The sequence below is a fragment of the Ambystoma mexicanum genome, chromosome 5p (genome assembly GCF_040938575.1).
Source record: "Ambystoma mexicanum isolate Mex_15411 chromosome 5p, UKY_AmexF1_1, whole genome shotgun sequence".
Lineage (NCBI taxonomy): Eukaryota > Metazoa > Chordata > Amphibia > Caudata > Ambystomatidae > Ambystoma > Ambystoma mexicanum.
Genome location: NC_090930.1, coordinates 634,360,533 through 634,383,046, shown reverse-complemented (window position 1 = coordinate 634,383,046; position 22,514 = coordinate 634,360,533).

The following is a 22,514-nucleotide window of genomic DNA, read 5'->3' as shown; positions in this document are numbered from 1 at the left end:
TAGAGATAACAGTGGTAATATCTTCAGTGAAGGTGCTGATTGGACCTGGGGGTCTATAGAGGAGATGGATATTTAATGTTTGAGAGTTGGCAATGGGTAGTTTAATGGCAAGGGACTCGCAGGATTTAAGGTTGGGTGTAGAGGTGATTCTCATAGAGAGATTGGTTTTGGCGATGATCGCTATTCCTCCACCTCGTGCATCTATTCTATCAGCTCTAAGGATAGTGTAGTTGTCTGGGACTGCTAGCGTTGTGCTGGACCTGCTGCCTCGTGGAGCCAGGATTCAGTAATGGCGATGAAGTCAAGGTAATTTTCCAGGATAGTGTCTGCTATGTCTGTGGCATGAGCGACTAAAGATCTAGCATTGATTAATGCACCTTTCAAGTCGGGTTCTAGCTGTAGTGTAGGACTCCGGTTAGCGGTGTCAGGTCGGTTAGTGGTAGTCTTGTTTCTTTTAGGGAGGGGTTTGCGGTTAGGAAGAATGGAGGTTTCCAGAGGTGGGAGTAGTTTCGGTCGAAGGTGGTCCAAGTTAATGTTATATTTGTTGACAGGTTCAAATATTTTGGGTAGTCGTGCCCGGAGTCTATGGTTTCTCTGTACTGTGCTACAAGGGGATTTAGAGATAAGTTGCATATGAGAGGCCCATACGCCCTCTGGGGGCAGTATGGAGGGCATGGTGATATAGACAGTAGTGATAAACAGAGCTACCAGGTTAGTGAATGATGCTCGATAGACTTGGATTGGCAAGTAAGAGTACATAGTGTTATGGCTGGTCGACCTAGAGCCCGCTATTGCATGTATCGATCAAATGTTAGACAGCAAAGGGCTAGTTATTAGGCAGAATAGGCTGAGTATTGGGCCGCGTAGGCTAAGTGCGGCAATCAGGGGGTGGTCTAAGATTGGTCAAAAATAGGCTAAATGCAGCAATCAAATATTGCAGCAATTGACATTTGTGATGTCATCTTTGATGTCCTCGGTGTTAGTCTTAGCAGTGCACCATGGTGGCGCGAGTTATGGTTGCTTAGCTTACCATACTGGCGAATTTCAGGGGTTTTTCGGTTTTACTTAGAACCATAACGTCCCTTTAACCAAGTTTTTCTACTGAATTTCATAGGTTTTTAGTAGCGCAAGTTAACCATAACGTCCCTTTAACAACGTTTTTTTACTTAATTTCATAGGTTTTTAGTAGCGCAACCTAACCATAACGTCCCTTTAACAACGTTTTTTTTTTACTGAATTTCATAGGTTTTTAGTAGCACAACTTAACAATAATATCTCTGACTTTATGTACATGTAACATGGAACATACTGAACCCCCTCTACTGAATTTGATGTCCGCAAACTCTTCTAATGTCCGCGGACATGTGCGGACAACAGCAACACTACCCAAAAAGTCTGGGGGGTATGTTTAATTGTTATATCATAATATATCAACATTGTACAAATTCACAAACCAGCACACATACACATTATATGTAGTAATACATAAGAAGTGTAACCCACATATATAACACATCAACCATTCATTTAAATACAATATGTTCTAAAAGGGAATATACCAAAAGAAAACAGATAGGCTTCCAACATGATTACCTCACAGAAACTCCACAACTAAGAGCAACAGCAGATCTACAGACCAGTAAGAACACACCTTACCAGAAGCTAGTAAGTATACTGCATTTTGCTCATATATTTCTAAACCTTCTGTATTAGACACAAAAAAAGTGATATTATTTTTTTTCTCACAGAAATATCTAGTACTCTGGAGTGGCTAGAGGAGCATTTCCCACGTGAGGAAATGTCTGAAGATAGTGAACCTAATGGTAGACACTTTTCTAAACCAATTGATAAATATTATTTTATATACATTTAAAATACACATATTTTTTTGTACAAACCATACAAACATTGAAAATAGTAAACATAAAGAAATATTGGATAAGACTCTCAAGCACATGGAAGAAAAAATGGACCTACTCATGGAAAATTTCAACAATTTAAAAAACTTTGTGGATGATCACTTGAAACAAAAAAAACTAGATACTATTGTCCCACATGTACCTGTCCCCCCTCACCATATCCCAGTCAATTATCCCCAAACCCTCTCTATGAACCAAAACGTTTTGATGAGACTTCCATCCCTTCTCCACCTCATATGAATCCTCTTGAAACCCCCAATTCTCCTGTGTTTGTCTCAGTTTCTGCTTCGCCTTCTCTGTCATAAATTTAACATCCATATATAATAAAGTAAAATTATTATATTGTGTCCTAATTCATTTCTTGTTTTGTTTTAAAAAAAAGCAGTTCAAATGTTCGCGAACAGCGCGGGGGTCCGGAATGTTCGTGAAGAAAAGAAAAATGGAGGTGTCCTAAGAACACTATACCTGTCCGTACTGTTCGCTAGCAAGTTGGAACTGTTCTAAAAACACACAAAATGTCTGGGATATCCGTAATTAACCAAAATGGAGATGTTCTAAGAACATTATGATTGTCTGTAATGTTTGCAAACATATCCAATCTGTTCTAAGAACACATTCGATGTCCGAGATGTCCGTAATCAAACTAACACACGCGGTGTCCTGAAAAGTTCGTAAATAAACAAAATGGGGGTGTACTGAGGACTCTAGACCTGACCGTGCTCTTCGTAGGCAGGTTGAAACTGTTCTAAGAACACATCAAGTGTTCCGGAATGTTCGTAAATAAACAAAATGGGGGTGTCCTCAGGACACTAGCTCTGTCTCTATTGTTCACAGGCGAGTTGAGACTGTTCTAAGAACACAGGCAATATCCTGAAATGTTCGGAAATAAACAAAATGGGGGTGTCCTGAGGACGCTGTCCGTATTGTTCACAGGCGAGTTGAAACTGTTCTAAGAACACAGGCAATATCCTGAAATGTTCGTAAATAAAGAAAATGGAGGTGTCCTGAGGACGCTGTCCATATTGTTCGCAGGCGAGTTGAAACTGTTCTAAGAACACAAGCAATATCCTGAAGTGTTAGTAAATAATCACAATGGGGGTCTCCTGAGGACGCTGTCTGTATTGTTCACAAGCGAGTTGAAATTATACTAAGAACACACGCGGTGTCCTGGCATGTTCGTAAACAAAATGGGGGTGTCCCGAGGACGCTATGCTTGTCCGTATTTTTCGCAAGCGGATTGAAACTGTTCTAAGAACACACGCCTGTTTGTAACTGTTCCTTTCGCTTGTGTCACACTTTTAATTAGTTTCAGGACCCGAACAGTGTCCGTAGAGCACCAACGCGCATGCACAAAACAGTTCCAGTGCATTTCGTGTCCTGCAGACACCGGTTCCCTTCGCGGACATGTTCGTGAAGCTATCATGTCACCGCGTCCACGCTGAGCGTGTGTTCTGACTGCAGACACTGTTCGTGTCCCCGACCAATTTAAAACTACCTTTTCTGGCAATCCACAATATTTTTCAATAATAAATCACCATAACACAAGTCCCAGACAGTAATCTTGACTTTCTACATACTTTTTGGGACTTTTTGTACCTTTTTTTGGAATTCGATCTGTCTGCGGGTGTCCGCGAACCGCGCACAAGCACCCCTATAAAAGGCCACACCCCAGAGCTCATTCTCATTGTGTTTCTGGCTATTTTACAGAACACAGCTGCCAATGTTCCAGATTTATTTCTGAAACCTAATGGCATCCATGGCTGCACTACTGCCACCTGGTGCTACATCTGCCTCAGCACCACCCCCACCCCCTCCACCACCACCACCTCCCAAAGGGCTTGAAGAGGGGAACAGGAGTGAGGATTCAGAGGAGGATGAAGAGGATGATGAGAATGGGGTAGTGGAAGTCCCTACTACCAGCACTCGCCGTGAGTCTTGGGTGTGGCGGTTATTTACCATTCATGGTAACGGACCCAAGGCACGTGCGAACCACGTCACCTGCAAAGAGTGCAAAATGGTGCTCAGGCGTGGGAGGCCTGGTTCGTACAGCTTTGGTACGACTACTATGAAGCAACACCTAAGGTCATTCCACACTGGGCCATTCGCAAGGTTGTACCTTGCGAAGAGCATAGTAGGTTGACTTCCTCTACTACATCTTCTGTTTCCGATCCTGTCACCACTAGGAACACTCCTGTGGTACAGTGTATTTCTCCAGCTGCCTCACAGGCCATTTGCAATGCTGATGACCCTTACCTTTTGAGGGTCACAGTTGTGTGTATGTACTGTGATGCAGTACTCTGCAGGAGGGAGAGACTACAAAGTGCTTTTGAGGTCTCAGAGCACGAGAAGATCTGCTCACTACCTAAGTAAGACCCACCACACATCTTCCTCTCTCCACCCGCACTTTCTTATCCCCGTGGTTGGTGTCCCCCTTACCCTTATTTTCCCTCCTCTCCTAGTGTGTCGTGTGTAAAAAACCAAAAAAGAAAAAAATAAAATAAATAAAGGCTCTTTTCAGAGCCGCCTCTCACAGTTTAAAAATAGAAGTGGAAAATAAATGGAGCAGGGCCTTGTGTATTTTTTAGAAGTCCGCAGACAGTCCGCAAACATCTAAAATTTTGGGGTGCTGCCCTATCATAACCATTGCAGTTTTGTCTGGGAGGAAGTGGTGGCTCTGAAAATTTCCTTTTGGTGGTGTTGGTTTGTGTTTGAAAAACTTGAAATGGTCAACACCTACTACAAATGGATGCTGTAATTCCAAAAAAGGTTGCAAAGCATTTTGTATATTTCTCAGACAAATCTGATTGTCAGCATAAATAAGATGGGCTCCATCTCTGCGAAAAATGTATGTACTACGAAACATTTAATTGTGAAAAGAGGACATGCCAACATCTCTTACAATGGCACAAACAGCCTTATTGACATTGTGCCTTGGTTTCTCCATTTGTGGACCAAATGAAGAAGAATGCAGCCACATTTGTCTCTGCGCAATCCGAGAAAAAATTACTTGAGAATTTGGAAACATGTCCATGACCTTCCCAAGTCCTTCTTTCATTGCAAATTGCAAAGAAATTCCAGACACATGTCCTAAATTGTTCCCTCCACAATGAATTACAATTATGTCTGGATGATGCCCTGACTCCAAAGTAGCACAGAGAGGTAGCAAGTCCAACCACTTCATTCCACGTACTCCATGCCACAGCTCTTCCACATGTGTGAATCCAAGATCTACAGCTACTCCCCAGCTTTCTGCATGCACCTTCAACCAATGTATCCACGAGTCTCCCAACATCCAAACAATCTGTTTTCTGAAACATACAGCCGTAGCTATCTGTTCTTCTCTCAGGAAAAAGAGTTTCAGATAAACTCTCTCCTGGCACAACACACCCACTAAACTTTACTGACCAATCCATTGCTCTACTCATTCTCATTTGCATGCCTCCCCACCCCAAAATCCCTGGATGTAACACGCGATGTCCACAGACTACCGCCATGATCGCGGACATATCCTAACATGGACAGTCCTTCTACCATTTCCATTTCACTTTCTGTGCCATTCCCTCATTGGATATAGCTAAGCAGTCACCCAACCATCCACCAATCACATCCAAGACCTCTAAATCTAACTGCATCATCATAGATCAGCACTTCAAATGTATTATTAATCACTCTGAGTACAAGTGTCATATCATTGGAAAGCACCTTCTACAAGAAATACTGTACAAGTCTCCAAGATTTCTACTTGCAGCTGCATGCATATCCATATGCATGAACACAAACTACAGGTATGCATATTTTCTGTATAGTACATGTACAATTCTTATGCATTCATATAAACAGATTAACTGACTTTTAGCTTGTATGACCTATAAAATGAACTTACTGTCATTTTTCCCATCTGCTATAATCAACTGTCACTTCCAAACCTATCTGCTATTTAATTTCTTTTTACACACACATTTGCAAAGCATGTTGAACTAACATATTTAAAGTAAAATATAAAAAGTGCACATAGTCAAACAAAATTGCATGCACACACTATGTTCAAATATGAAACAACAATACTTGTACAAAAACATAAAAATCAATGTCTAAATTAACATCAGTGCTATATACAAACAAAATTGCTAATTTGTTTCCTTTACAATTGCAGTGAAGACTACTCTCCTGAAAAGCAGCAGCAGAATTTGAAGTACAAACAACAACTAAGAAGAAACCTGCTCATTCCACAAAAAAGTAAGTTAAATACCACCATAATATGTGTACTATTACTCAAACACACTGTAAGGTTAATTCATGCTATTTCTGCACCATTCTGTCCACAAATCCCCATTTGTTAAACAGAGATTTACAGGCAGAATGGCGCACAAATTCCCATTTTTCGGCGCACAAATGACACAACTCAGCCCCTAGAATTTTGATATTATAGAACAAACAACTGTTTTAATTGTATACCATTAGATTTACTATTTGTGCTTCTCCACACAACTAGATTACTTTCTGCTGTCATCTGAACACCAGTTTAGTAGCACATAAAGTCAAGAATACCCATCCCAACTAGTTGTAGTTGCCCAGTGCACAGTCACACACCATCACATACATCTTTATCATCATACTCAGACACTCATGCACACAGCACACATACATTGCAGAACACCCCAACCCATACCTTCTTTATTTTTTTCAACGGACAATAAAGAATGCCTACCAAAAATCAAGTCCGTGGAAAGCAACACAGAAGTAGAGCAAATGAAAATAGAAGTGTCCAAAATAAGCATCCATCTCTAGCAGAATTTATAAAAAAAAGTTCAAACAAAACAGCTAATACAGTCATTTAACAAACCACAACAAGCTTCAAATACAGAAACTTTGCCTCCTCTATCAAAATGTAAAACAAAACAGAAAACATTTAACAAGAATTCAGCTACCACTACTGATAGATCTTCTCCTATAAATCTTGATATAGTGCCAAGTAAGCATACCAAAAAAAGTATTTTAGCAAAAATGTTCCGCCACAGAGTCCTTCAAAATCTTACCAAAACAGGAGAGAAATCATGTACAACCCTTAAAACCTACCGTTGGAAATTAATCTTAGAAGCTTTGACAGACAGTGCAATCCTTCTCAAAAGAAAGTTATTTGTTTTAGTGTTAAAAAAAATAAAACCACTAACAAAACTAATGACTAAATTACAAAAACGACTTCCCAATAAATGAAATGTCAACATGAATAACTTCTTAAATATCTGTGGAGGTTAGTGGAGTAACACTACAAGCACAGAACCATATTTTAATGAAGAAGCATGCAAACAAAGGCAAACAAATACAATTGCCATACATAGCAGCGGGCAAGATTATGAAAAAGTTAATAATACCATAATGGAACAAGAAATACTGCTTACAAAAATATCCCGAGAAAACTTAGAATTACCTCTCCATTCAACTGAATCAGAACGTCTAGTATACAAATGGCCATGCACGTCAATGTGTAACATTCCCAAAAAATCTTTCAAGTCTTTACGCCAATTCCTCAATCAGTATGTGAAAGGCAAAGGCAAAATCAAAATTAAACTACTGCAAAATATGGATACCTGTCCAGTGCACAAGTACACAGGACTACAAGTACATTCATTGGCGTGCATTTCAGGACCTACTTGCAAAACCACCTTCCATCATATCAACACATCATTCAACTATAAGAAATCTGGTCTATAAACTGTACTATGCTAAAAGTCCTGCTTTAGCACTAGCCAATTTAAATAACTTTGTTCTACATAGTACAGCAAAAGACCTACTTGAAGAAATCGACTATATCCAGAAAGAATATTTTGGAAGTGAAAGCCACTTACAGAATGAAATAGCTTTAAAACAAATTAGCAACAATTCTATGCATGGCAACCTTCTACTACACACATACAAAAAAGAAATACTGAAATTTAAAAGTACCTCTGCTGAAGTACCAAACCATGTGTGTGTATGTTGCCGCGGACATTTTTATAAAAGTAACACAAAAATTGTAGACCTAACATACAAAATAGAAGACAATGAAGATTCTAACTGGTTTGAATTAGCTCTCCACCTTATAGCAGAAAACAAATAGAAAATAACTGACCCCTAAATACTTTGCAGTTAGTTACTGCACTACAAAACTTGACAACAACCAAACTCCTTCACGTGCTATCACAAATAATTTGGAATTATTTCCACTACCAAAACCCCTACAACAACACAATTTATATGAGAGCATCATAATTCAAACAGTGCACCCCTTTCAAGCAATAATACGCCTTCAACCAAAAAACAGCAAAATTACCTCCCTCTGAATTGGTGAAAGGCATTCGTGGAAAAGTAGTGTATTTACCATTGGATCTAAAACAAAATGTGCACACTCTGGGAGTGCAAAGTCCAATGAAGCAATCTTTAATTATCTTAGTAAATGGTGTACCTACAAAAGACCAAAATAATTGGCAACAACTGGTAGATTTACATACAGTTTCACAAGCCTTGCAATATCTAAAAGACAATAATGAATACTACAAAGAAATTAATATTGAAGAAAACTTGAAGGAAACCACTGAAATAATTTAAGAGTCACCAGAAACTGGTCAATTTGAGCTTCTAGATCCTGCTACAGTATCCAACACTTTAGAATATTATACAATTCATCCATTGCACTCTAAAGACACCGTAGAAGATGCACTAGAAACGTACCAAATGCGACAAACAAAAGGATCACCAATCAGCATATGGGAAAAAAGTATAGAAGCGCGTGCTTTTCCTCTACTTTTTCCTACTGGAAATGGAGGAAGGTACGATGATAGACCTATTCAAATAACAGCATCAGAATACTGCTTGTTACGGATGTATTCTGAAGATCCCAGATTTAGACAAAATGTGGAATACATATTCCACCTACTCTTTGAAAGTGAACTAGCAACTCTATGTTACAGAGTTGCACACACATTAAAATCAGGAACCCACTTTCAAAATATGTCAGCTACACGATTATTAAAAAAAGTGCAACAAAAAGATGAGGTTTTACAATCAAGTATTACAAATCTATTAGCAAACATGCATGGTACTAAAGAGCACTGGTTCCGACGTCATGGAGATGTACGTTGTATGATAAGAAACCTTAGCCCCCCCACTTGGTTTGTTACATTAAGTTGTGCAGAATATGCATGGGAAGATTTACATGATTTCCTACGCATATCAAACAAAAACAAAACAAACATAGATATTCTAACACCTGGATAACTTTGTTCTTTAGATCCTGTTAATTTTTCAAGATATTTTCACCATCGCTTCATTGCTATGCTACTCTTTATTTGCAATAAAACTGTTCCTCCCCTCGGAGAAGTGCAAAACTTCTTTTAGAGAAAAGAATACCAAGCCAGGGGAGCACCATATATCCACATACTTTTATGGATTAAAGATGCTCCTACATTTGGTCAAGACAATGATGCCACTGTGTTACAGTTTATCAAAAAATATGTCACTTGTGCAATTCCATTGGAAGCAACAAATAGTGATCTTCATGCACAAATTTTACAATTTCAAAGGCACAAATGTGGCAAATGTGGCAAATATTGTTGTCGCAAATACATAAACAAAGGGAAATATTAAACCAAATGCCGCTTTAGTTTCCGTAGACCAGTTACAAAAACAGGTCAAGTAACAACTTCATGTCTTCAGATAGACAAAGGGCCTCATGACGACTAGGGTGGTAAGGCCGGCGCTATTAGCGCCGGCGCTATCTGCCCTACCGCTGAACCCCCAGTGCTAATAGCGCCGGATCATGAGTTCGGCGGTAATGGTATTCCCCATTCGCCATTGAGCCCATTCGGGAATGCCCCATTCCCCATTGAGCTCAACCGCCGGCGGAATTTCGGCGGATTTCCCCCAGCTCAGAGCTGGGGCGAAATCCACCAAAACCCTGATTTGGCGGACCCTTAAATCCGGCGGAAATAGCGCTACCGCCGGATTTAAGGGTTACCGCCAAAGTCGTGATGAGGCCCATAGTGTTAAAGGTAAATAACCTAAAAATATATATTACATAAAACGTACAGAAGAAGAAAAATATATCAATGATTACAATGCAATCATTGCCACCTTATGGAATGCAAACATAGATGTGCAGTACATTGCAGACAATTCCACTGCAGTTGCACAATATGTTACAGCATACTTAACCAAAGCAGAAAAAACAGAGCTCCAAGACCTCTGGAATGACCTGTCATCAGACAAAACACTGTCTCATAAATTATACAGCTTGGGAATACAAATGCACTCACATAGAGAATGTGGCTCCTATGAAGCAGCAGATCGTTTAACCGGTACTGCTTCGTATGGAAAATCTGAAAATATAGTATGGCTAAGTCTTGGTCCTGCTAAATCTAGAAAAATAGTTCTGAAATCATACGACGATATAGAAACAGTAGCCAAACATGATCCCAACAGTCAAGGCATTTTAAAAAACAATTTGATGGACACATACTTCCCAAACAGAAGTACCACTTTGGAAACCATGTGTCTATACCACATAGCCCAAAACTTCACAAACAAAAATAATATAAAACCAGATGAAAAAAAAGTTAGATACAGAGTGTCAAATTGTGAAGGCAGCTTGGTAAAACTCACCAAACCAAATGTAATTAATCATATCAAATTGTCACTAAAGACTCCTCAACATACAGAACTATATTTCATGTCCCTGCTACAACTCTTTAAACAATGGAGAAAAGAAAAATAAATACTAGATAACTATGACTCTTACGAAGACGCTTTCAAAGCAAATGAAAGCACTGTAAACTTTACACATTACAAAACAATGTTGCACAATGAACAGCAACACGAAGAAGAACTCCAGGCCCAACTAGATAAGGACACTCCTGACAGTAGTCAACCTTCTGTAACAGGAAGCCAAGAACCACTGGGATTACCACTAATAACAAATGAGGCAGAATTAGCTATGACGGAAGTAGAAAACACCATGTGTCAGTATGAAGATAAAGAAGACTTAACTATACTACAATCAAAACTAAACAATGAGCAACGTAGCATTTTTCAAGAAGTAACAAAAGAAATTGCACATGGTGTACAACATGAAAACAAAGAATGTTCCTGCCAAAATTGCAAACTTATACTACTGTAGGTCAGTGGTGAAACTGGTTCTGGCAAAACATTCTTAATCAAAATCATCAGCAAATTCCTTCAACAATTGACAAACAAAAAACTGTCACCAGTTGTCACTGCCCACACAGGTTTAGCTGCCTACAACATAGGTGGTGTCACTTTACACAGATTACTACTCCTGCCAGTAGAACACCAAAACAAATTAGACTATTACAAACTTTCTACAGAAGCTGCAATTAAACTACAAGTATTAAAACAAATGAAAATGCTACTAATAGATGAAGTGAGCATGGTCTCCAACCTAATGTTGGCTTTGATTCACCTCAGATTACAAGAAGTACTCAAAACAAACTATGAAGAGCTCTTTGGAGGAAAACACATTATCGTTTTCGGAGATCTTCTTCAATTGACACCAGTGAAAGGTGAGCCCCTTTTTTTAAAACCCTAGGACACAAACTCTGCCGTAAAACTGTTGGCAGCATAGAAAATGTCAACCTTTGGCAACATTTCCAATACAGAGAATTAACAGAAAACATGCGGCAATCTGCAGATCTCACTTATGCCAACATCTTAAAAAGTATTATAGTTGGTATACTATCCCAAAGCACAAGCAATATTGAAAACCCGGCACATTCATGCACTTTATGGCAATAATGCATGTGCTATAGATGTTATGGAACAATTAGCCCACAAAAATGTCAATTGCATGGCCTTAATGCCAACTCTTGCAAGCTGTTTCAAATTCAATGAAACAATGTTAAAAAAAGAAATGCAACCAATAATTGAAATTAGCGCCACAGACAAACTAGACATACATGGTATGACAATACCCATGTGGGAACAAGCCACAACAAGACTAAATCATTTAGCAAATTCAATCTCCAACACAGCTGGATTGGAAAAAATATTAAAATTATCCTTAAATTGTAGAGTAATGCTTAAACGTAACCTTGACGTGGATCAAGGACTAGTTAATGGAGCACTGGGTATAGTTGTTGGCTTTCACACATACCCACGTGACAACAGCATTCAGTTCGTCAATATTCTCTTTGACAAACTTTCAGAAGTGAAAAGGATAGGACGCTCAACAGCTCGATTCCTTCTCTTCAAAGACATGTATGTACGCAGAGAACAATTTTCTCTAACTCTTGCATACGCAGTCACCATTTATAAATGACAAGGTCTAACCCTAGACAAAGCATTGGTAGACATTGGTAACACAATCTTTAAAGAAGGCATGAGCTACATAGCACTATTACGCTTACATACACTTGATGGTCTATTTCTAATCAACTTTGATGCTAGTAAAGTAAACGCTGATATTCCTTGCATTTTAGAATACAATAGACTTTGTTCACTATACACCCCCCTTCTAAAAACATATCCTGTTCCACAAAAGTAAAATGTTGTAAAGGAAAACTAAATCAAACAGAAATGCAACAGGATGTCACTGCAAATCCTCCAAAGAGAGTAAAAAAAAACGAATACTTCATCAAGTACCACAAACAAAAAAGAAACTATTAGGGAAAGTAAACCAGGTACTTCTTCAAAAAAGGAAGATAAACTCAAAAAAACACTCAGATACAGAACTACCTGGTCCATTTAAACTTTCAAATGTAATTGGTGTAATTTGCTACGCAAATGTACCAATGAATATTCTATTTCAATTACCACCAATTGTTGACAACATTTACTTACACAGTACAGACCAATTGTGTTTGCAAATGTTAGTACTTCATAGAAACGAAACAAACAATCCTGACAACACGTATAGTGTTTATGGAATAAGACAACAATTGGACTACTGTGCTTGAATGGTGAAATTCACTACAAACTCACAGGAAGATCCACAAGAATTTCTAATGTACTTACTACAAGCACTGGAAAACAAAAACATACCTATAAATGAAATCTTCCAGATTTCATACATGTGGAAACATACATGCACTCTCTGCAACAATGTGACACAAGAACAAATCCCCAATGAGTGCTTTGTGTATGTATCAATACCTAATTGTGAATCTGTTCCATTTAGGCAACTTGTAGAAAATGCAAACCATGGTAGATTATGTACTACCTGCAATTCGGATAATCGCTCCACCTTACTAATACAAACACATAGTAAATACGTAATACTAATGCTTCTACGTTACAATGCAGATGGTACCAAAAACAACTGCAAGCTGACTGGATTCACACATGGTCAAGTGTCACTTGGTAAGAAAACCTTCACAACAATAGGTATAATCTACCACACAGGAGCCACAACCAATGCAGGTCAATATACTGCATATATATTTTAAAAAAATGTGGATGATTCGAATGTAATGATAGTACTATTACTCTTAAGCAGAGATTACCAGCAAATCTTAAACTTATTTAATCTTCTTAAACCCAAAATGTATTAACTAAACTGTACTTAAACATTAACAAAACTTCTATTAAAAAACAAAACTATAAACTGTTAGAATATGCCAACAGCTATCTAACTGCCCCAAGATTTTACAACAACTAAACAGATAAATCAATACCACTACATTATAACAGAAAATAGACAGTTAGAATACGCCAACTGGTATCTAACTTCCCCAAGATTTTACAATATCCAAACAGGTAAATCAATACCACTTCATTTTAACAAAAAATAGACAGTAATATGTAAACAGATATCTAGCTGCTCCAAAAATCTGCAACAAGCCAACATATAGAACAATTGCCAGAAACAACAAGTGAACACTAAAAACAAACAAACAAATAGACTGTAGCATAACAAAAAAGTTTTTTTTTTAATCCAACAAGGATTTTTTTTTCCCACAGACCCAATGATCTTAGCAACAAACACAGAAACTGAGCAAATTGCATAGTACACTGGTTTGTAATCTAGTAAATATGAGGGTTAAAAAAAATGTTGATTATTCAATGGTATAAGTCGTTACAAACTACCAATACTGACATGATATTTTCTTTTATCACAGAAATTAACAAGGAATACATGTACTCCAGTTCCTAAAGCAAACAGTAAGTATATTATAATAAGTATAACCATTGCAGCAAATCACACCCATAGTGACTTATAACTTCAGTGTTTATAAATTCTGTCTTGACCATGCACTCAGGACTCTAGGCCCTGGCCACAACCACCGCAGCATACCATACCCATAATAGCTTATAACTTTGGTGCTTATAAATTTGGTCTTGTCCATGCACCCAAGACTGGATAAGCCACTATGGGTGTGATATGCTGCGGTGTTTGTGGCCAGGGCATAGAGTCTTGGGTGCCCTGGCCACAACGAGCACAGCATATCACACCCATAGAGTCAAACATTTTAACTATGCGATTTGGGCACTTTTAATGTCCGCGAACATGACAAGTGTTCTTAGAACAGTTTCAACTTGCCCACGAACACTATGGACAGGTATAGCGTTCAGGACACCCGCATTTCGTTTACTTATGAACATTTCAGAACACCGCAAGTGTTCTTAGAACAGTTTCAACTTGCCTGCGAACTGTACGGACAGGCATAGTGTCCTCAGGACACCCCCATTTTGTTTATTTACGAACATCCCAGGACACTTGATGTGTTCTTAGAACAGTTTCAACTTGCCTACGAACAGTATGGGCAGGTATAGAGTCCTCATTACAACCCCATTTTGTTTATTTACGAACATCCCAGGACACATAATGTGTTCTTAGAACAATTTCAACTTGCCTATGGACAATACGGACAGCGCCCTCAGGACAACCCCATTTCGTTTATTTACGAACATTTCAGGACATCGCCTCTATTCTTAGAACAGTTTCAACTTGCCTGCAAACAATACGGACAGTCATAGCATCCTCAGGACACACCCATTTTGTTTATTTACGAACATTTCAGGACACCGCGTGTGTTCTTAGGACATTTTCAGCTTGCTTGTGATTATTTCAGACAGGTCTAGCGTCCTCAGAACACCCCCATTTTATTTATTTAGAAACATCCAAGGACACTTGATGTGTTCTTAGAACAGTTTCAACTTGCCTATGAACAGTACGGGTAGGTATAGCGTACTCAGGACACCCCCATTTTGTTTATTTACGAACATCCCAGGACACATGTTCTTAGAACAATTTCAACTTGCCTACGAACAATAAGGACAGCGTCCTCAGGACACTGCCATTTCGTTTATTTATGAACATTTCAGGACATAGTCTGTATTCTTAGAACAGTTTCAACTTGCCTGTGAACAATACGGACAGTCATAGCATCCTCAGGACACACCCATTTCATTTATTTACGAATATTTCAGGACACCGCGTGTGTTCTTAGGACAGTTTCAGCTAGCTTGCGAACAATTCGGACAGTTCTAGCGTCCTCAGAACACCCCCATTTTGTTTATTTACGAACATCCCACGACACTTGATGTGTTCTTAGAACAATTTTATAGCGTCCTCAGAACAACCCATTTTGTTTATTTACAAACATCCCAGGACATTTAATGTGTTCTTAGAACAATTTCAACTTGCCTACGAACAGTACGGACAGGTATAGCGTACTCAGGACACCCCCATTTTCTTTATTTTACGAACATCCCAGGACACATGTTCTTAGAACAATTTCAATTTGCCTACGGACAATACGGACAGCGTCCTCAGGACACCCCCATTTCGTTTATTTACGAACATTTCAGGACATCGTATGTATTCTTAGAACAGTTTCAACTCGCCTCCGAACAATACAGACAGTCATAGCATCCTCAGGACACACCCATTTTGTTTATTTACAAACATTTCAAGACACCACATGTGTTCTTAGGACAGTTTCAGCTTGCTTGAGAACAATTGGGACAGTTCTAGCATCCTCAGGACACCCCCATTTTGTTTATTTACAAACATCCCAGGACACTTGATGTGTTCTGAGAACAGTTTCAACTTGCCTACAAACCATACGGACAGGCTTAGTGGCCTCAGGACACCCCATTTCCTTTATTTACGAACATTTCAGGACACCTGTATTGTCCGTGGTCAGAACGAACACAACAGGGGTGACTGTCACCTAAATAAATACAACATTTAATCCATCTCTTACTCCCCCACCCTCCCCAAACACTTTACTAAATAGTATTTTTCCACCAAGATGGCGGGTTTTTCCAAAATCTGACGCACTTCACGCTCTTCACCGTCCAATCAGCGAACACATTGCATGTCCGCCGACATGACGCAAGCCGATTGGCCAATCAGGATACTGCCGCGGAGCGAACAGGGAAGTGTTTCCACAGACCGAACATAGATATCACTAATTTTTTGTGACCTACATTTTTGTCACTTTTTTAAAAAACTACTGGACAGATTTTCACCAAATTTGCAAAAGCAAGCCGCTGCTCCTTGTCTAAATTTGGTGAAAATCCATCCAGCGGTTTGGGCTGTATGTGTGAGCAAAGTTTTTTCCCCATTCAGTCTATGGGAAAAAAAGAAGTTTTGGGACCCCCCCTATAACTTTGCTCCCCCCGGACCAAACCTCACCAAACTTTGCAAAGAAATTCAGAGTGACCCATATCCTTTTTTGCAAAGTTTGGTGAGGATTCGTCCAGGGAGAGCGAAGTTATAAGCCACCCAAAAAGGGCTCTTCCTATGGAAACAGCAACTTAACCATAACTACACAGCCACTACCGTGGCTGTGTAATGTGGTACAACAGCAGAACATGAACATTTATGAAAGACTGTAATGAGATAATGAAGGAACATCAGTATAACCAAGTCCAAAGTAAAGGTAATTTCTACATTAACACAATGAATTCTTGAATCTAAAATGGTTAAAGTGTGTTAAGAACGATGGGCAACCCATTCCTTTTGGTTTGAGGAGGCATAAAACAGACTTCATTGATTTAAATGGAGGGGGATCAAAATTTAAATGAAAAAGTGAAAGGCAAATTAACAAATTGAGAGCAATGTGTAACTAGTTCAAGGTATAGTTTATGGGCCATCGCCCACTCTGCTCAAATAGTAACAGATACATAGGAGGAGGAAACAACAGCAGAGTATCTGAGCACACTGTCTCCCAGCAACCTACCCAAGCCCAAACCCAATATGTTTCAGAACCAACCATTACCTTTGCTCTCAACGGCCAGTATTTGCCTGGTACCCTGTACCAGTCTACAGTATAACTGCATTGCCCAGGTCAGCTGTCAAAAATATTCCTATTGCTTACACGTCAAATGTAGCTAGTGGGAAGGCAACTGCCCCCAGTTCCGAGTCTATCCTTGGAAGCTCTTCTTTTCCTTTGATATTTCCATCACCCATTGAAGCATTAACTATAGAAGAGAACAACCAATAATCCAAACACCTTTGATGCCATTTCCCGCCCTATCAACCCCCACCACCCAATCTGTATTTTACAGGAAAAAGGGGCAATAGGTATGTGTGCCAGCAGATCTTGTGAAGTTATGTGCTTTGGAGCACCAGGTTGGTGACACGTTGGAAGATCCTGGCATTTCTGCTATTTGAACTGTGAGTGGTGTTGAGGTCTTTACAGTTCCGAAATGTGGAGAAGCCATGACTGATATAAGTCTATATGGGTGTAAATGGAAAGGGATTGCACAAAAGTTCACAGGATTCAGAATGGACTCGTTGGATATGTAGCTCTTAGAGCACTACATGGTGTGTGTGTGTGTACGTGTTAATGCTTGTCAAAATAAAAGAAGAGATAATGCCCCCATTGGTGCTTATAATAGAATCTCAACATTCCAGGATAATTGATGTAACCTCAAGCCTTTGTTGGTTTCCATCTGCTATGTGAGCTCTGTGTCTGTGAGTGGAGCTTGGAGTGTTCGTGTGAGGCATGGAATGGGGCGAGTGAGAGGGTTCGAGGATTGACGGTTAGGGACTTGAAGGGAGAGAGCCAAGGGTAGAGGCAGCACATCACTTGATCTCCTGTCTCACCTTTCCTACTGAATCTTTAACTAATAAAGAACATTTACCTTGTATAACCCTGGCTCTGGCATGGTTCCTGAGTATCCTGCATGAGTGTTGAACCACCCCAAGTTACTTCAATAATACTGGAAGCAATCAGCATTATTCAACACATTCATATCTCTCTGCACATATTCGTCCATAACCTGGACTTCCATGTGCACTAATAGTCTCATTGCACACACATTCACACACGTGCACACTAACATCACTAAGACATACATATAGCTCTTCCGTTATACTATGACAAAGCATTCAGCCACTGCACAGTTTGACTCGTACACCACACAAAAGGTCCTCAGCTTGCATCACATCTATAAAAGATATGTACAACTGCAGCAATGCTCTTACGACACACATTGACACTCATGTAACACGTACTCCTTCAAAGGCACACATATTTAACGAACAAACCCTTTGCAGCACTGCCTTGACATATGCATCTCGCATGTCTATACTCGCTGTTGAGAGATGTCATGTTGTCATGCATGTCTCTTCATGCTAAGATTCTGCTATATGCTTAGTTGGTATGTTATAATTTAGGCACAAGTATTTGGCTATGTTGCAAGTCATGTTTTGGTGTGCTATGCGCGTATTTGCTAAGTTACTCTAGTCGTTCAGTTCGTTTTGCTTTTCCGTTTTGTTTAGGCCATGTTACATCCCATTATGTTTGGCCAAGTTGGACGATTTGGTTTTGCCAAGAACACTATGTGAAGCTGGTTTAGGATGTGAATTGCATATCAATTGCTAAAGTAGGTACATACGTAATTTATTTACGCTCCTCTACAGACTCCATAGCTGCAGACAACTACACAGTGATATATGTCAATTGACTTCTCACATGTACATTTTATATACATGTGGTGGAGTGTTAATTCATGGGTGGATTACGTAATTGAGTTGGGCTTTCATATCACGCTGTTTTTGCGACTTCTCACACATTCAGTCATGACACTGTGAATACAAGAAAACACAATCACATACCATCCCATACCAAGACATTGTAATTTTCTGGACTCACCGTTTGTCCTATTTTTAAGCACCAAACCATGTCAATCATCAGACAAACTCTCTTGTTATAGCACTCAGTGCTGGACCCTTACATAAGGCTTGACTTGGATCAATCCTTTATGGAACATTGAGTACAAAAGAAGGGAAGTCATTATCTTTGGACTTTTGAAGAAGAAGGATTTGCCTAGAACTTGTGCAGTTTGGCAAAAGTCATCATTCATAGAGTTGAAGATAAAGATTCAAAGGAGTTAGCAAGTCCCTCCGATCACGCCTCCCACAGGGCCACTTGGGGTGAATTGCTCCTTGGTCAAGGCATGCTTCTGACTGAACATTGGTAACCATGATCCTTCTCTCTGGTGATGCCAATACTGCAAGTGCGCTCTCACAACTTCCCTGGCATAGACAGACAGTTAATTAATTCTCCTAGAAGTAGCTAGATGACAGCCGAATTGAAGGCTCAAGTTTTATTTCACAATATTCTACTATGGGGTCGTGGCGGCCGCCGAAGGCAGCAAGCAGTGACATGATTCAGGGAGCTCCGTGTCAACGCGTGGCGCGGTGCCATTGCATTACACTTTACAACATTCCACTACGGCGGCCGTAGCGACCGCCGGAGTCAACATGCAGTGACAGGACTCAGGAGAGGGATTTCCATGGCAACGAGTGGTTGCGTTGCCATGGGAATCTAAATGGTTCTTTAGCTTTCTTCAAAATGGCGCCGGCTGCCTTCGCTTATTGTGCAACCGCCGTGAGAGAAATCAGAGCGGCAGAGTAAGTTAGCTCACCGTGCTTACTCGCGTATGCAAGCGTTTGTATTTGACACTTCAGCACGAACTTAAATGATTATGGCTAACTTGATTATACGTTTCACCCTGCATATGGGAGTGCTTATATTTGCAGAAATATGGGCATGAATGCTATGATAGCACAAACTTAAATGTGCCTAATACTTCATAGATTATAGTTAACCTGACTATATGACATATTGTGATACGGCTCAAGGTAGAGCTATCAATACGCCATTTTCACTATTAGCAGGTTGCTTGCATAATGAGGCTTTATCGTTACTCTTGAATAGTTACCCCACAACGTTTTATGGTACTGTGACCCTGACCTGTATGTTTTCCACTCCACAATAGATATGGGTTGCCCCGATTCTTACTAGAGGTGACCGATCAAGAGACTTTTATTCTTAGACTAATTTGGGGTCATTTTAACTCTTTCATTCCAGGCTATCTGCCATTGGGATTTGTCCCTATTATTGTATATCAAACAACAGTCATATGGACTATATCGCAATAACATTGGGTAAGTGTACTTTCTAATACTTGCTGTAATTACAGCACTACACTTAGCAATCCTTCTTGTAACAACTGAACTAATGGGCATCTTTATTAATTTATCTCTCTCATATTTTTTCCATCTTCCCCATCCTTTTCTGGTATTATTGTTACATCTGCATTTTTTGGTTTTCCTTGGGGTTCCATTGTTATGATTTTGTGTGTCTACATGACGGCATTATTCGTTTTTTTTTTAACCCGCTCCATCCTCCCCTTCACCAACCCTTGTTTCTCTGTCTAATCAAATGTGAACATGTTTGTAATCTAGAACCTTTACATGCTATATGTAACTTTGAATTATGATATGAATGTTAATACTGCAATGCAATAATATGTTTTATCTAATTATTATAGCCCTGATTTGACAAAGGCTTGTGGGAACCGAAACGCATAACCAAGTAGAGGGCTATTGTTTTCATATATAGCTATGACATATACAGATTGTGCTATTAAACAATCAAGTTTTCCACTGGCGCTGAGTCCTGTAGTCCTCTGTTGTATCTGTTTTTTCTGCTTTTGATGTGACCCAACTGTGTTTAAGTCATTTTTGAGCTGCCACATAACCCCCACAGCTTCCTTTAACATTATCCATTGCTTTGATCTCCTTTGAGTCTTCAAGCTGCTGACTCAACTTTTACGGGCTTGGGCTCCAGCTGTTTTATAGTCAGTTGTCGTTGCAGAACCGTATCCTGTGCTGGACCTTGTCAAACCATCCAAACTTCTTTGAAAGCCAAATAAACCATTGCCTGCCTGTTCTTCAGCTGATCTGAACCTCTCACTGCTGCAGGACCAAATCGAACCAACTGGACAATCTCAATAACGCCATAATGACACAATCCATTGTGAACTCCTGACTTGACTTTACCAATGGGAACATGCTAAGAAGCCTGGCTTGATGTTGTTGAGCCTCCCAAAGAAGACCAATGTGCTATAGTGGCTCTGTCCCCCTGGCTTGATTTTAAGGCCCATAATGACAATTTAAGATCCCACTCATTCACTTTTTTAAGACACACGCTGTTAACTGAACATTGCTACTGAGACTACTGCATGTCTTCAGCTATCTTTAGACCCAGAGTTTCCTCCTTCAATCTAAAGTCCACATGCTTGCATATAAAAAATGGAGGACAGCTACTGGTGAGCGTTATCACCTATATTTCAGAACAGCTCTTTATCACCAACCTTTTCTCCAGTAATCCATTTCTCATACATTTAGGTTTTAGTTCATTAATGTTGAAAAGAGTAAGTGAAGCAGCAGAATGTGGTAGCTTTTTAACTGCTGTTGAGATTGCGGAGGCAGTGTGCTGAGAGGTGGAAAGAAGTAAGCTGCACTAAATTAGAGTAGTTTACATCTTCTTACGCAGGTACTATTGAGCATAAAAAGTAGAAACTCTGTGCAGAAGGGTTAGATGTCCTGGAGCAGGAAGCTAAGCTAGGCATCCATTGGAAAACAAAACCAGAACCAACAGCTAAAACATTGTGCAATCAGATAAACATGTCTTATCATGATGTCAGATTGAAATGCTAGATCACCCTTTAGTGAATGCATAGCCCACTCCATTCTGCCCAACATTCAGTTGTTCTGCTTCCCCAGAATCCTACCCTGAGACTTATATGGGATGAATGTCATTCATCAGCAGTACTGCTATGACCAGGGTGTGGGGTATGATTTTAAACATTGCTGAAAGCGCAAGCATCCCCATAACATATGCATTCAGTGCTTTGCCTGCAGACTTCCTTGCCTGAACAGATACAAGCATTATTCAGGAGATAGTGGTGCCCATTAGTGAAGCCCCGGAAGCATACATGAAAGTGTAAAAAATAATCGTAAATGTGGCGTGTCTGTCTTAAAGCCTCAATCTATGCTCTTGGGCATTTTCATGGTTTTTGAAGGCATAGTGGGGAGGCGGAACAGGATTTACGTTCCTGCCTCTCTTCACCACCACCTTCAAAAACCATATGGTTTTACATCAGCATAACATTTTTATGATGGTGTAAAACCATTAGATTTCGCCTGCTTTTTACACTAGCAAAAAAGGCATATTCCATAGGAATCCACTATAAATGCTGCCGTTTATGCTTATATGGCACGCAATTTACTCATGTTGCACTGCAGAGCATAAAAGGGAGGCACAAAGTGCAAATGATGAACATGTCCAAGAGGTAGAA